Below are 6,000 nucleotides of genomic sequence, written 5' to 3'. Positions count from 1 at the left end.
GAACAGCCTGGCACAATAAAGAATACATCTCAAAATAAGTAAACGAATGATGGAGCTTAGTAGGAGGGGCCAGAGAGGCAGCCAGCAGGGGAGGCGACTCCAATCATCAGGGAGAAGGACTGGGGTGTGGAGATAAAGGTGGAAATTGGGGAAGGAGGTGAGGAGGAGGGAAGGCTAGGGGTGAGGCAGAGCCAGGGTCCTGGAAGGCCCCACCCCCTCTTTGCCATGAACTTCAGCAGCTGATTGTGGGTGATTAAATGGCTGGTCAGTGGCAGCATGGCGGGACAGAGGTCCAGTCTCCTGCTACCCTTTACCCAACAATCTGGCAGCCATGGGGAGTCGGGGAGGGGAGTAGCTCCTAAAGGGACCCACACCCAGGACAAAGGGTAGGTCTATGGGAGTCACTGTTCCTATCCTAACAACAACAACCTCATATTGAGAACTCAGGAGTGGGGATGGGAGGGTGGCCCCATTAGGCCTCATCCCAGAGAGACAAGGCAGTAAGGAGAGCCAGGCAGCCCGGAGAAAGAAGCGGGGCCAGGTGGAAAAACATCGGGGAGGAGGCTAGCCGGGTTTTTAAAAGAACAGAAAACCCGGCCAGCAAGGAGTTTCTGGGCGGTGGGAAGATTTTATTGGGAGACTTGTCCAGGTCAAGGTGGCACCAAGTTAAGGACGGAGCTGTCTTGTTTTGCCTGCTTACTGTGTTGATTACAGGGATGTCCAGCGGGACCCTCCAGAGGAAAAGTCCACAGGGTTCTCTTGCGGGGACGCCCGACCTCTCACCTGCCTGGAGACTCTCAGCATTGGGCACCTGGTCTCTGTCCACTCAATGCGCAGTGACTGTTTCTGAACTGACTGATTTGGTCTATGCAAGGGGCCTTTCTGGGCAGCAAGCCAGGGGCGGCCACTGGAGAAGGCTGCTCCCACTCTCGCCTGCGTCCCCGCTCCTCTGAAGGGGTCCCTTCCCCGTAGTTGCGGGGAAATGAGAAGCCCGAGTCGCAGTAAAATCAGGTGGGGGAATAGGCTCGGGTCTCCAACTGCGACCACCGGGGGAGCTGCCAGGCGGGGAGGTAGATGGTCCCCCTCCTGGGGGCGCTCCCTTCGCGCGGATCTCGGGTTGGAAAAGGGAGGAGCACTGTCCCCTGGGGGGTTTCCTGGGACAGAGCTGCCCGAGAGGGAGAGGCCAGCCCCTCCTGGTGGCGTAGGAGGGGCGCGATACGGGGGGGTGGGGGCCGTGGCTCCCCTGCTGCGGAGGTCCGGGCCCCGCGGCAGCCTGCTGCTCGGCGCTGCGCGGCGCTCCTGCCCGGCGGGCGCTGCATTCTCCGAGTCTCCACCAGAGGCTGCGGGAGGAAGGAAGGGATCCGTCCCTTGCACACTTCCCCCCTAGTCAGACACGCACACTCCCTCGCTCCCGCTCGCTCACTCCCTCGCTCTCTCGCTCTCTCGCTCACACACACGCGCGCACACGCCGCCGCGGCTCCCGCTCTCCCTCCGGCTCCTCCAGGCGGCCGCGGGGCTCCGGACTCGCCCGCTGCCAGCGCCGGGGCTCCCGCCCCACGCAGCGTCCCGAGGCGGCAGGACTGGGGGGAGCCCCGGGCCGCTCCCCGAGGTAAGAGCGCGGGGTGCCGCGGAAGGGGCTGCCGGATCGCCGCCGAGGGGAGGTTGCCCTGCCAGGAGGGAGCCCCCTGGCCGGCGGGAGCGGCCGGGCAGGCGGCGCGGGGGGCGAGCCTCCCGCCGCAGGAGGAGCCGGGGTTCCTGCGCCCGGCCCTGCGCGCCCCCTCCTCTCGGCTGGGCGGGCGGGGAGGGAGTTTCCCATGTCCAAACTTTCCCCGGCGCGGAGCCGAGCCGCCTCTCGGCCCGAAGCCCGCGGCCCCCACCCATCTCCCCAACCTCGTCCGCCGCGCGCCCGGGAGTCTCCGGGACCCCAGCAGGCCGAGGAGTGGCAGCGCCAGGGGCCGAGCCGGCGCGCCGAAAGGGGCTGGGAAGGTGGCGCACAGCCCTGACGCGGGGGCCGGGACCCAGGCGTTCCCGGTTCCTCCACCCTGCTAGCGGGGCTCGGCTCCCGGCCCCTCCCAGAGGCGGGGTCCGGGGCCGGGAAATACCGCACGGCGCGAGCGTGTGCGCGCGGTGTGTGTGTGCGAGGTCGTGCCGCGTCCGAGGGCACCCGGAGGCTGACTCCAGCCGCGGCTACACTCACGGCTCTGGCCCCCCTGGGCGGGGACGCCGGCCCGCAGAGACCCCTGCTGGCCGCACCAGGGCGACCCCTCTGCCCTCTGGCCGTCGGGCAGGCTGGCGGTGAGCGAGGGGCTAGCGCTGCCCTCTTCCTTAGGACCAGACTTCTGAGACACGTTCCCTGCCGCGGAAGAAGGACTGGGCCCCCAACAGACTAACGTCCTAAGAGAGCGCCACTTAGGGCTAACCCTCGGGGGCCGCAGCGTTTACGGGAAGAGTGGACTGCGTGGGCGCTTGGTGGGCACAGTGTGGACCCGTCTCGCTCGCGCCTCCCGCTGCCTCTTCTCTGGCACCGTCGGGCCCTGTCCCAGCTGGGGCGCCGCTGGAGACCACGAGGCCGGGCTGCAGCTGGTGGAGCTGATCCAGGGTCCCCCGAGGTCTCCCCGAGGTGCAGGGCACCCCCTTGTGGCGGGCAAAGAAGCTGCTGCTTGAAGCTGCTCAGGGCTTCCAAGGCGCTCGCTCCTGGGAACCTCTTCTCTCCCACCCCTTCGGACGTCACCAGGGTTGCGGATGCCAGCTTCGTTTTCCTTGGGTCTGATTCCAGCACTCCTTGGTTTCTGGGGCTGGCCAAGGTGCCCCCAGCACAAGCAGGGGCTCATTTGAGGGCTTTGGGGATGCCAGCTCTCTGTGGTCCCTCCACCCAGGTTCAGGATCGCATCCTCTTCTCCCACTGGTCAGCACCACTACCCTATATCACATCACCGCTGCCCTAGGACCCAAAGGCTCCTCCCTAACCACCATGACTCTGTCCTTCACTAGTATCCCTTATATGTGCCCATCAGTGCCCACTCCATCCCCCTCAGTTGTCCCTAGTCTACAGTGCTTGTTGGAATTTGACCTCTACACCCATTGTGACATGCTTTGGTCTTTGCCCATCTGTGACCACTTCCCTGCCCCCCCCACCACCAAATCATCTTCTATTTTGTCTGCCTCAGTTTCTCTGTAGCACTCACCTGTTCCCTGCCTCAGCCATTTCTCTACTTCACCCTTATCTCCTTCTTTGTCCCAGTATCTGGGATGCTCCTCTTCCATTCCTCCTGGAAAGGAAGGACATTGCCAACATTTGAACACTGCTTCCTGTGTTCATGCCCTTCTGGAACCACCACTGCCAATGCCTTGGGGGCAGGTACTTTATAAAGCCAGCCAGGTCTCTCTCAGCTAAGGGGCACCCATACCTCTTGGGTGGCCCCATCAGGGGGGCCGTGGAGACAAGAACCCCTTTCCCTATTCATAACTGTGAGCAGCACATTGGAGACCACCTGGGCTGCCCTCTTTCCCATTTTCAAGGATTGGCAACAGCGGCCCGAGGTCACATGGTAAGCTGGATCCAGAGCCAGAATAGAAACCCAGGCACCTTGACTTCCAGGCCTCACCAATGTTCCTTATATATTGGGCAGGTCTGGGGCAAAACTGAGCTGTTTCTTGGCTTCACACTGCAGGCAGGACAAGAAGACACTTGCTTAAATTCAACATGAGGTGTTCAAGTTAGACCCCCAGTGCTCCCAGCTTAGTTCGGGAAGAAGGCTGTTGAATGCCTTTAGCAGAGAAGCCAAGTAGCAGAAGCAGAGGACAAAACTTGGCCCCTAAAAGTGTGTTGTGACCTCCAGGCAAGTCCCAGCCTTTCTGTAAAGAGTGGCTGTGATCTCAGGATGTTTCTGGTGGTGTTCTGGAACAATCATACCTAGAGGTTGGACCCCCCAACCCCACCCAGTGCCCCTGCTGCTTCCCCAGGCACTGGTCTTTCTAAGGGCTTTGCAGGAGCCCTGCATTCTGAAGCCCTTGGACAGGGGGCTGGGCCATAGCTGGGGCAGGGAGCCCAGGCGGGTCTGTCTCCTCCTGAGTTGGCAAAGTTCGGAGCAGCCAGTTTATTTACCACATGGGCGATAAGTGTCAGCCAATTAAACTTCCTCTCCTCTCTCTCTGTTCTTCCCCCTCCCCTTTTTCTTCCATTAGGAAGCTCCATTCAGAAATACAGCCTCAGGTAGAGAGAGAGAGAGAGAGAGAATGATTTCTGTTTATATAACATGGGCAGCAGCTGGTGCTGTTCGGCCTGGGAGGGAGTGGGGGAATAGAAGACCCTAAGGTGGTGTCTGGGCTGAGGCCTCAGGGCTGAGGACTTCCTCATTCCTCCCCATAGCTGAGCCAGGAAGGGTGCTAGGGGCTGGGGACCTGGCAGGGAATCCACCACTATCAGGCTAAGAGGACACCCAGGCTCAGAGAGAAAAGCCTCGTGGTCCCCGCAAGGGTGAGCACACCCTCCACCCCGGGTTCCTCAGAGCACCTTTAAGACGGAGCTTTCAATCAAGGCCTCTCCTTCCTAGAACCCTGTGTTGGATTCTGGCCTCTCTAGAGAAAACCTAGATATTTCACCACCAGGACAGGCTCTGACCTCAACTTTTCATCAGGGCAGTGGGCATGATAGGACTGTCTTTCCTCCCATGGAGCAAGACCTAACAAGAAAGTTGTCTGTGGAGTGATGTGAGCTCTGTGGATCTGGCAGGAGGGACATTTCCTCATTGTTGTGATGCTGTGTGGCTGCTTGAAAACAGAGGTGCAGGACAGGGAGGCCGGAGGCATGGCTGTTATATGCAGTTGGGCAGGCTGTTGATTGTCCAAGGGCATTTCATGCAGAAGGAGAGCAGGGGCTGAAGTCCATTTTAAGCTCCACTCTCCAAGTCAGGTGTCCCAAAGACAGACTGTGCCTGCCTGGAGGAGGGGGCATCTTTCTCTAATATGTAAAAAGCCTTCATATACTTACCAGCCATGGGACTATGGGGCTGGTATCACCCCAGAGGGCGATACCTTTCTTTAATTACTCCGAGGTGACCCCTCTGCAGGTTAAGGATATGCTCACTGCTCACTCTTTAGCTCAGTTCTCTTACAATGGGCACACACCTTTCCAAATATGTGGGTCTGATTCCAAACACATGAGGTGCAGAGACCTGGAGGAATTCCCTTCTTCCCCCACGCTTCCCTCCGTGCCCCACCAGCAGGCTTCTTCCTGCTGTCACATTGGGATTAGGCTGGGAACTTCTTGCTTTGTCGTCAGACCCACAAGCCTTCAGCCATCCACTTGCTACCAGCTCTTTCCTTTGCATAATATAAATAGCTGATTAAGCGCGTAGGCATTGGAGTCCAACCAGCCTGAGTTTGTGACTTGCTGGCAAGTTACCTCTCTGAGCCTTGGTTTCTTCCTCTGTGAAATAGAGGAAAATGTAATACCTATCTCACTGGGTTGTTGTGAAGATGAAATGTGCATGAGCATGCATGGTGCTGAGGACGATGCCTGGCACATAGGACGCCCCGTACATAAAGCAGTATTGTTTTCTTTTTTGTGCTTTTTTGTCTCGCTTTAGATGGAGTCTTGCTCTGTGGCTCAGGTTGGAGTGCAGTGGTGCGATCTTGGCTCACTGCAACATCCGCCTCCCAGGTTCAAGCAATTCTGCCTCAGCCTCCTGAGTAGCTGGGACTACAGGCACATGCCACCAACCCGCAGCTAATTTTTTATATTTTTAGTACAGATGGGGTTTCACCCCATTAGCCAGGATGGTCTCAATCTCCTGACCTCATGATCTGCCTGCCTCAACCTCCCAAAGTGCTGGGATTACAGGTGTGAGCCACTGCGCCCAGCCAGCAGTATTGTTATTGTTCATATCCCTCCGTTTGTATTCCTTGGTTCCCAGGGGGTAAAGGCAGCCATTCCTCCCTGTTTGGTTTTGCACATGATCTTGGCTGCCCGCACCCCCACAGGAGGGGAATTGAGTTAGG

The 6,000-nt window shown here is 59.0% G+C and overlaps 1 protein-coding gene across 1 annotated transcript in view; it reads left to right on the top strand.

Moving 5' to 3' along the window:
* Window positions 1-1,264: 1,264 nt before the first annotated feature.
* Window positions 1,265-6,000, top strand: part of CDH22 (cadherin 22) — a 134,970-nt gene continuing 130,234 nt past the window's right edge. Inside the window, exon 1 of the mRNA XM_017541285.2 lies at window positions 1,265-1,609. The gene's annotated coding sequence lies outside the window, so the exon portion shown is untranslated. The remainder of the gene's footprint in view (window positions 1,610-6,000) is intronic.

Source organism: Cebus imitator, unplaced genomic scaffold (genome assembly GCF_001604975.1).
Source record: "Cebus imitator isolate Cc_AM_T3 unplaced genomic scaffold, Cebus_imitator-1.0 Scaffold132, whole genome shotgun sequence".
NCBI lineage: Eukaryota > Metazoa > Chordata > Mammalia > Primates > Cebidae > Cebus > Cebus imitator.
This window is presented reverse-complemented; position numbering and strand designations above follow the sequence as displayed.